The sequence below is a fragment of the Pelmatolapia mariae genome, linkage group LG5 (genome assembly GCF_036321145.2).
Source record: "Pelmatolapia mariae isolate MD_Pm_ZW linkage group LG5, Pm_UMD_F_2, whole genome shotgun sequence".
Taxonomy (NCBI): Eukaryota; Metazoa; Chordata; class Actinopteri; order Cichliformes; family Cichlidae; genus Pelmatolapia; species Pelmatolapia mariae.
This window is the reverse complement of record NC_086231.1, coordinates 3252771-3263744: the sequence shown is the minus strand read 5'-3', so window position 1 is coordinate 3263744 and position 10974 is coordinate 3252771. Positions and strand designations below refer to the sequence as shown.

The 10974-nt window shown below is 41.2% G+C and overlaps 1 protein-coding gene across 2 annotated transcripts in view; it reads left to right on the top strand.

Annotated features, from left to right (window-relative positions):
* Positions 1 to 10974, top strand: part of LOC134626885 (V-set and immunoglobulin domain-containing protein 1-like) — a 92418-nt gene that overhangs the window by 55405 nt on the left and 26039 nt on the right. The window lies entirely within an intron of this gene.

The following is a 10974-nucleotide window of genomic DNA, read 5'->3' as shown; positions in this document are numbered from 1 at the left end:
ATTACTACATCATCATTGTTGTCATAATCAAAGCTGCTGGGAAGTTTATGTATAGATCGAATGGGGCAGTGATAATATTGTAAATAACAGATATGTAAACTAATTCCTCTCTGATGTGTCTCTGTGGTGTTATTATGTTTGATTCATAGATTCATAAGCTCAGTATGAATGCTGACGTTTCTCATTCCTGTGTTTCCCCATCAGTTCTTCAGTTTGGGAGCAGCTTGTTCGTGCTGTAAATGCACTACTAAGGTAGCCAAATGTTACACATACAGGACAAATAAAAGGAAAATCCACCAAAGTCTTTATTTAGTCACTAAATAACAATGTTTTGGAGTCTCTCTGCATGATGAATAAGGAACACTATGATTCCAAAAGGTACTCCCTCATTGGGTGTGGTGGAGATGGTGGGCTATAAAACACCAGAATCAAAGGTTGTTCAGTTAAGATCTGATGACTGTGAAGGTCAAACAAATGATACTCATCATTCTAATCCTCACCAAACCCCTCAGTGAGCCTGAAGAACCCGACATAACTCAGGATTTCACATTCAGAGTTCTTTATTTGCTTCGACCGGATGTTTGTGACTGTTCCACTTTGCTCCAGCACCGTTTCTGGGATCGTTCACTGCTTTGGCCCTTTGCAGTACTCAGAACTCCAGCTCTCTGCTGCAGCTGCTCTCATCCTCTCCGGCCTGGCTGCTACCGAAATAATAAGGAAGGCACGATTGGAAGATGCTCACCAGGTGTTAAACTCTGCCTTCCCTACCACCACACCCTGAACCCACTGCTCCACTCCGCCACCCATGTCACCCCACCACAGAGCCCTGCTGAGCTGTATATGTCCACACTGTAGAGAGATCTCACAATTCGGGGATACATAACTCCCATCAGGATAGAAACACTGTAAATGGAATATTCCTGTTTTATTTACTTTTCCACACATTACTTCTTTTAGCTCATTTCTTTTCATTTTCAATTTACAATTTACATTGGCAAAGGAATCAAAATCAGCTGGTTGTGGTGCGAGTGCACAAGAAATAAACAAACCAAAAAACAGAATTGTAACTGTAATGTGATTACTGTATTTAATACAGCAGTGTATCACACTCAGCACTGCTCAGATCAATACTGAAGTATCAGCTGAGGTCATGTGATTACAGCCTCGTCAAACAGCTGCTCAGCATCTGAGGGTGTTGTCTCCATCCTGCAGAGAGATGCTGCTGTTTCAGGGCAAACGTGCATTCCATCAGAGCTTATTAATACTGAATCATCACCATCATCTCCATCACCAGGGCTGCTGGGAAGTTTATTTATAGATCTTATTTAATGATGCAATAGTTGTGGTTAATAAATCAGATTTAAGATGAGACCTCTTCCTTCATTTCCTTCAGTTCTTCAGTTTGGCTGTAGCTGCAGTTTGGAAGCTGTAGTGGTGGAAAGTAACTAAGTACATTTACTCAACTATCATGTTTAAATGCACTTCTAAGGTAGCTTACTGTTAGGGTCATATAGTGAAATTAATTAAAGGAAACATCAGTAAAGTCAGCTGGGTTATGATCTGGTGACTGTGAATGATTCACATCATTTTCATCCTCATCAGAGCAACGAGTGAGCCCTGCTGAGCTGTACATGACCACATCTGTACACATCTGTCCAAATCCTCTAAAACTTCACTCCCATCAGAACAGAAACATTTTGCTCTAAATATTTTTTATCTGTTTCTTTCCTAAACATCTATGTTTAAAGAATAACTTTATTCATCTTTACAGGAGTTTGACCATCAGTGAGAACAAATTTGACCCAAACCATGGCAGCAAAATGCCACCACATCCATTCAGTTTTTATTTTAGTTCTAGCTTTAAGATTTGCCATTTGAAGCAGCTATAAACACTTTTGCCTTTAAAAAACACTTTATAAGAATTCCTCTGGAGCATTAACCCACCTGGACTCTTACAAATAAATAAAAAAGCTGCGGTCACAATATTATGATATCAACTGATCCTTTCAGTCCTGTAAGCTGTGAGGTTTGGCCTCCATGGATCAGAATTCTTTGTTTACCAAATCACACAGATGTTACATGGAAAAGTAAATCCACATTGATGGCAGGACTTAAAGTTTCCTACCAGGACATTGCTCAAAGCGCCACACACTGCCTCCTCCAAGTCACCTTTTTCCCATAGTGCATCCTGGTGCCAGGTGTTTTCCAGGTAAGCGATGAACCAAACCCTGTCGTCCACATGATGTTAAAGAAGATGTGATTGAGCAGACCAGGCCACCTTCCTCCATTGCTCCATGGTCCAGTTCTGATGCTCGCATGGCCATTGTTGGTGTTTTCAGTAGTGGGCAGGGGTCAGCATGGGCAGCCTGACTGTCTGCCCCATACACAACATACTGCGATGCACTGTCTATCAGAACCAGCATGAAACCTTATGGCAGTTTGAGCTACAGCAGTTTGTCTGTTGCATCGGACCACACGGATGATGATCACTCAAATCCTTAAACTGTTTCTTGCTTCTAACATCAACTTTGAGGACAAAGAAGAGATAATCAGTGCTGTTCACTTCAGCTGTCAGTGGACAGACTGTTATACCTGATCAGTGTGAATCAGTCATTAAAGGTATGATCCCTGTACATCAGAAACCGTTATTGTAACATCTATCCATAAATAAGGAAGTAATTCCAGACCCATCAGTTTACCACCCACCCTTTCAGGAACGGTAGAAAAGGTTGTAGCTGAACGGCTGATGGCCCACTGAAATGCTGAGATGGCAAAAGTACAGATATTCTGTACTGAAGTAGAAGTACAGATACTTGTGTTAAAAAATATTCCAGTAAAAGTTGAAGTACCATCTCTGAAATGTACTCAAAGTAAAAAAGTAAAAAGTATCTGCTTGGACGACATTACTGCCAGCTATTTCTGTCCAAAGCTAACTGAAACTTGTGCTACATTAATGTAACAATAAAATAATATCAGTAGATTTGAATAAAAACTTTATTTTAGTCTAATTCTAATTGTACTCAGTTTGAATCAGTTAATTAGAACATCAGCAGAGAAAAAGAAGGAAGATTATAGAGGAAAAACAGGAAGTTTACACTAACCTGCCCAGGATTTTCATGCAGCCTTTAAAAATAACACAGTTAGTGTTAGAACACACTGACTTTTATCCAAATCAGTCCTCACAAAATCATGTTGGACCTGTTTCTATTATACTGACTAATTTTAATCTCACCACTGTGCTGTCTGTAGTTTTTCACTACATCCTTTTTTATTATCAATTCCTACTTAAACTTTATTATTGTATTCTCGTTCATAAAATAACAATAATAATCTTCCAAAGAGCTTTTTTGTCTGGATGAATAAACTTGACATAACTTCAGGTTTGAGGCTCATAAACATGAAAAAGACGCTTAAGAAGAACAAATCTGTCAACAGCATCAAATCTTAGTGGTAAATGGGCTCATGGATACAGCACTTTTTTGAACACACCCACTCATGCAGCCTTATATGATATCCGAGAAGCACTCTGATTATATGGCACGTACAAACGATAAATCAGACCCTGTTTCCTGGTACTTTGTTCTGGTCAAAGTGCTCGACTCAGTTTAAACACAACTGCTGCCAACAGCTGAAGATCTGTTTGCCTTTGTTTTTGTTATTTTCACCCTGATGCTGGGATGTAGTAGAGATGAAGGGATCTTGTGTCTCTGGGAGTTATCACCAAGCTTTGTGGCTACTTCCATCCACAACTGTCACTGGAAACCTCTAAGCAGATTGCTTATGAAGTCAAGATAACATGCTGTACAAAGGCCGACGTACAAGGCCGTTATTCCACAGGCTGTGACATCTGGCAAGCCTGAGCTTCTGCACACAGTCAGCTTGTTGTGAAATCTAATTTCCTCACAGGTGTGTCATTCAGAGGAAAAGTGGGAGTGCCGGGACTTTCTGAAATCTGCAAAAGTAACAATAATAAAAAGATTAAAAAAAAAAGAGGGAAACATGTTGTAAAAAGTATTAAATCTGTGTTATAAAACATGTAAAAACAAAAGTCTGAAATAATGAAAATTCACATTCATTTAGATTTCTGAGGAAGACAGTAGGACATGAAAAACCATCTGTCCAAATGAAGGTTTACAGTCAGACCTGACTTACTGTAAACTGTCAGCAGGAAATCTCTGGGATCAGGTTTACAGATGTAAAAACCACATGCATTAACTCAGCTCAGTGGGTGGATGAATCATAGCTCACTTTATGCTTTGAATTTCTTTGGACACAAACTCCGCCCACATTCTCAGGTTCTCAGTAAACATTTTATTACCAGATATAAAAAAGCTCTAACCGTTATTTAACCTGTTGTTAATGACGCGTTATGTCATAAAATCTGAAGTCATTTACTACCTGTTGATTAAGATAAATGAGAAACCCACTGTGTGTTTTTATAATTCAGCTGAAGGCTGCGTGAGTCACACTTTATAACACTTCTATTGCACTCTTACATATCATAACATGACAGACTGAAACTGACCAAAGTCAGAGCAAAAGTCCAACAAGAAAAACCTGGAGCTCATGAAATGGTGCAAAACAAAAGTCTGTGAAAGGCACTGAAGCTCAGGAGACAGTTCTTAAACCTTTCAGGGGGCCGACCCAGAGGTCGAGGGCACAACAGTCCATAGTTCAAATGTTCAGGGGGCCGGCCAAGAGTCCAACAGTGGTGACGGAGCAGATCAGGGGGCCAACCACGTGGAACGTGGCGGTGGCAAAACGGGCACGACTGACCACACTTGGACAGCTTGGCTGGCGGTGACGTGGGCGTGTACGAAAACCCTCGGGTGTCTTGGCAGGTGGTCGACGATAGTGTGGATGTGGATGTGACCCCTTGGGTGGTTTGGTGGGTTTCCGTGGACGGGCTGTCTTGACAGGCCCCGGACGTGGCCGTGCTGGACGTGGACGTGGCTTGGCAGGCAAGATGAGATCAGGCATGGCAAGACCTCTGGCTGGGTCAAGACAAGACCCGGTGGCAGCAATGGCGGCTGCAGGCGATGGAGCAGGTGGTGGCGCTGCAAACGATGGCGTGGACAATGCCACCTGAGTTTAAATGAGTCTAGATCTCTAATTTTTTCTTCATTTAGGTTTGAGAGGGAAGAGCAGAGTGAACAGTGCCACGAACAGAGAGTGAAGCAGATAATTATTTGTAAAAATAATTTAAACACACAGACAATAAACAAAGTACCTGTGGATAAAAAGCAAGATATAAAAAACAATAAAAGAGTTTACGTTAACCTAAAACTGGTATCAGTGAGAAACTTCCAGACAATGAGCAGAAAAAAATGGTGCAGTCAATGAAAGGACGTACAGCAGACGCTTCGGTACCACTCAGTCCAGAATTTGTTGAAATCCTAAATCCTGCGACCGTTCAGAGGCTCAGCTTCCCTCGGTTCTGACCCACGAGTCCTCAGCAGAGCAGCAGTCGGTCCATGACTGTAGCAGCTCCTCCCACTGCCGCTTCCAAGGTTCTCCATCAGCGGCTGAGGCAGTGAGCCACATCTGATCAGCATTGGAGTCGGAGACAGGAAGAATCCGATCAGCCCCAACTCAGGTTCCACTCTCAGGTTCTCCTCTCTCGTCCCAAGTTCTGCTGAACCAGAACCCAGTACCCTCTCCCTCCAGTACTCAGCCCATCTCTCCAGGAAACATCAAGTCTCCTCTGTTCAGCCCTTCTTAATGATCACATCTGGTACAATACATCCTGGCTGCTGATTGGCCCTTATGCCTTGTGTCAGGCTACTCAGTTAAGTGAAGTCAAGCTTGAGTGAGGGAAACGTAATCAGTCAGACTTTACACCAAAAAATAAAACTTTAAAACAAATAAAACCAAACCCACGCTAAGGCCTTAAAATCGAATGACTTAAAACAATAAAGCACCATAAAAATAAAAACATGAAAGTCTCAGCACATCAACATTCTGCATTATGACACACTGATCTCCTCCTGTGTACAGACTGTCTGCGTCTCCCTCAGTGGGTTGGTGGGCTGGTACTGAGTGCTGATAACGAGCTGAATGTTCTCTCTCTGCCTTCTTGGAGCTTTGACCTGCTTTTGTGGATTTCACGGTGAGCTGTGACCACAGACGGGGATTTCTGGAAGATCTCAGCTTTACAACATTGATTTTCAGTCTCGTCCATGAGCACAGAGAATTCTCCAGATCCTCTGAATCTCTTGGTGTATTTGTATAAATATTAAGAAAGATTCGCAGTTTTACATTGAGGAACATTATTCTGAAATTGTTTCACAATGTGTAGACACAGTTTTAGCAGACTGATGAACCTCTGCCTCTGTAAGATCATCTCTTTATACCTGATCAAATCACTGACCTGCTTCCATTTTACCAACTGTTCCTCCTGCTGTTTCTCACTCAGCCTTTTGTTACGTCTTGTTGTGCAGTGTGCAGATCCCTGTGTTCTGTTTTTATTTACAACTTTTTAAATTCTGGTTGAACTGTTAAATGTTAGAACAACATTAGAGTCATAAGAGCCCCATGTTGGTTAACACTTCTTTCCACCAGCTTCTTGATTCTGGACCTGCAATCATCTACAGATCTTTACTGTATCAATGCACAGGTTTGTAGAATCAGAGCTCTCATTGTTTAAAAAAGGTGTGAATTTGAAAATAGATCGACGGTTATGTGGTCCAGTGAAGTTTTGTAAAAGTTCAACACTTTGGCATAATTTGAAGTTACTGTGTGGCAGCATTTGTTCAACCCTCTTGGTCTTCACCTGGAATAAACATTTTTGATGATCTATTCGACGTTCAGGGCCGTCGTTCATTTCAGGACTTAAGGACATGTTTTTCCCTTCCTGCGTCTTCTTACTTTGTGCACCTGCAGCTCAGATCAGCTGTAAAAGCATATGTTTCTCCTGGGACTCCCCCCTCCCTTCTCATCCCATGCTGGAATGGATCTTGCCCAAATCAGATCCTCTGTTTCCATAATTTACAACAAATGAGCCGAACATGATGTAAAGCCTCTGCCCATTGAATCTATTTGGATTAGGGAACTGGGAGAACTACAGGTTGATATAGACTGGGATACAGTATGGTCTAATCTAGGTTTGACTTCTAGGAACTTGGCACATCAACTAATTCATTTCAAAACCATCCACAGAACATACATTACACCCCATAAGAGATTCCAGATGAAGCTACAGGCTACGTATCACCGTCACATGTGCAATGATTCATTATCAGGCATGTTTTTACACATGTTTGGGACTGACAGTTATATCTGACTTTTGGGTCTTTGTGAACTCTGTGTTATCTGAGGTACCTGAAGTTTTTTATATCCTCAATCCTGATCTTTGTCTCCTTAATGATACCTCTGATATCTCCTTAAAACAAATAAAGTGCAAAATGTTGTTTGCAGGATTCACATCCACAAAGAAGACAATTACAAAGCACTGCTTCAGTCCTGACATTTGTATGAAATCATTCTTGATGGGATGTTTTCTTTGTATCGTTAATCTTGAATTTACCACTGGCAAGATTAAATAGAGCTCGACCCACAACTGTTGAAGCTTGGAAAATCTTCTCATCCAAAATTATCAGCTGGAAGAGGCAATAACTGTTTGTAACTTTGTGTACGTTCTAATATTTTTATTTCCACCGTATTTTTTTTTCTTTCCTCTCTCCATGCATTGTGACCAATGTTGTTTTAGGGAATCAATCCTGTTATAAATCAATAAAATGTTGATCACAAAAAAAGGTGTGAATTTATTCATTTAGTGATGAGTCAGGAGTAATGTTTGCTGTGGTGATAAGTTACTAAATTAAAATGGATTTAAAATTGTTCAAACACTACAACATGTATTAACTGCTGTTATGATGTGATGAAGAGACGCCACATCATGTAAATCTAAAGAGCGTCTTTTTCTCTGGATAAATAAACCTGACATTAAAATAAGTTTATGGTTCATAAACACTATAGAACACAGACGGCATCAAACCTCATTCAAAGCGCCCTTTATTCCATCCATGCAGCACATTGTTGATCACACAAATGAAACATCACATTATTTTGGGACTGAGCATCTCGCTCAAGGACGCTTTGCTAACCTGAGGAGCTGCATCAACCTGACCTAAGTAGTGGAGACTCTCCTACTCCTCCTCTTCCTCCTCCTCCTCTTCCTCCACAAAAACCTTCACAGACCTGTTTCCAGTCTGACTCCATCTGGCTGCAGTTTTTACAAGAAGGTTTAATAAAAATGCGCAGAACTATATCTGAGTTAAAGCTGCTTTAACTTGTTTTATTAGCTGACTTTTTTAGACTTTATCAAAGAAAGTATGCGTGCTTCTCCTGCTCTGAGATTTAGCCTGATGCTACGTAAAGCTTCTATATGCTGCACTTTGTTGTGGTTAAAGTACTCGACCATTTTAAATTCATCACTGTGGATCAACCCACAATAAACAAGAAGGAAGAGAGCCGACTCTGTGTACCTCTGTTTAGGTTTGATTTTCACTCTCATGCTGGCGTGTAGTGGAGCTGAAATGATTTTCAGGAACTACAAACCACAAAGCCTCGTGGCTGCTGTATGCATCGGCCCAAACCTCTGCTCTCAGAGTCACAGACACAGTTTCTTCACCTGTAAAAGGGCCACGATGGAGAGGATGAGGTCTAAAGAGGTCACAGCTCCAGTAACACTCTCCTATTTAAAATACCTGAAATGCATCAGCTGTCAGTTTTCACTTTCACATTAACCTGTGTGACAAATAATTAGTGATGCAAAATGAAAAAACTGGTAAGCCTTCATTCTTCGCTCACTTTTGTAGAAGTTTACACCTTCCCGGGTCACTGAAAGGCTGCGTCGTGAATGTCTGTGGTTCCTGTACAACCACAGACGTGCGAGGCCGTTAATCCTGTCAGTGCTGGAAAGTCTGGTTTTCTGGATGACGGCCAGTTTGTTGTGAAATCTGATTTCCTGACAGGAAGTCTGTCGTTCAATGTGAAAGTGCCAGAGGAGTTAAAAATCTTTTTTCTTTTTAATAACTTTATGCTCTGGGTTGTAATATCGTTCCTCTATTTGACTCTTCAAGCAACTTAAAGAAATCCAGATGCTTTTCTTTCCAAGCTCCTTAGACAACGATGACCTGGATGACTGAGAACCTTCAAATACATATTTGAAAATCAGTTATACAGATAACTGGGAAAAGTGAAAACTTCAATTCAGTTCATTCGGCCTCTTTATTCGTCACATGCAATGTCACACGTTCATGTTACATTGCAGTGAAATTGGACCCCTTCCGACCATACATACACATATTGCACAAACGTCACACTGGGGATGACAGGTCAGAGAAAGGTAGGATTATAAGAAAAACAATGAAAAATACACAACATAAGGGACAAGAGGAGAAGAAAGAACTCTACTCAAACTGAGCTCTAATGGGAGAGCAGTTTGAGAACAGCAGTTTGATCCAGTCGAGGCTGAAACAAAGTTGTCCCTGCTAAGGTGACTGTTTTTGACTCTCTGCCCACATCCTTCAAGGACACCTGTGTTGGCTGGAGGACTGTTAACTTTCACTTAACTGGGTGAACGGACACTCTCTCTCTCAGTTAAACATTGGACACACACACACATACACATGTACACCGACACAGACACACACTCAGCCCCCCTCCCTTCTTCCAAATGCCTTCGATGCTCACTCCCACCCGGTGCAGTCAGGCAGGTCTGGGTCCAGTGCTGGAAATGTTGTTGTTGGTTGTTGTCTACATCGGCTCACTCCACACCCCACACCCCCCTCCCAGTTTCAAGTCATGTGTTTTTGTAAGATTCATGTGCTTCTGTGCTGTTTTGTTTTTTTCTGTTCTCAAACTCTCACATTAGGAGTTCAGTTTGTGTCCAATGTTCAACTGAGAGAGAGTGTCCATTTATCCAGTTAAGCGAAAGTCAACAGTGCTCCAGCCAACTTGAAGGATGTGGGCAGAGAGTCAAAATCAGTCCTCTTATCAGGGACAATTTTGTTGCTTCAGCCAGCCTCGGCCTGGGGCCTTCCAGCTGGTGACAGAGGTAGCAGCATGACAGAAATGATGGTTGTTTGGGTCAGTGCAAACAAACTGCATCCAATTTCACATCTAATGTCCGTCACACTTCATGGTTCTTCTGATGTAAAGCCAGGATGGAATAATTTTACAAATAAGTTCTACAATAATAAATATGTTTGACAGTTGTCTCTACTACAGACTTTAAAGGGTTTCAGCCAAACTTACATTAACCCCAGTTTTAATGTCAGACCTTCCTGGATGATGCTAACAAATGCTAACATTACCTTCTGATTTGGGCTGACCAGCATAGACTAATTTCGTGGTTAACAAACTAGAGCAGTGTGACCCAAATGCAGACACTGGTGAGGGACGTACTGAAAGTGAGCTTTTATTAGGGCAGAGCAAAATACAAAAGAAGACAATGACTAAACTTGTCATGGTCCTGGGTCAGTGACCCAGCAGTTTGAGTTTCCTCTGTTTTTGTCTTTTTGGTATTATGTTAAGTCTTCTTGGTTATATTTAGGATCATTCTACAACAGACCCAGGAACGTGACAGGTGTAGCGTCTAGGTAATTCATCAGAATCAGAATACTTTATTGATCCCTAGGGGAAATTATGTTGGTTACAGTGCTCCAGTACAAACAGTAACACAAACAGACAATACAAGAAGTAAGAAATAGCACAATATATACAATATATACATAAATATAAGTCACTTACTAATAAATATCTGAATAAGAAAGAAGAGTATGTGCAAAAAGGGTGTAGCTATTGCAGTATACAGTGTGTTAGGTGGATGAGTTGTACAGGGAGATGGCCACAGGCAGGAATGATTTCCTGTGTCGTTCAGTGGTGCTTTTTGGTAATCTCAGTCTCTCACTGAACGTGCTCTGAACCTAATTATCCAACATTGTCATTATCCCGGATAACATTCGCCTC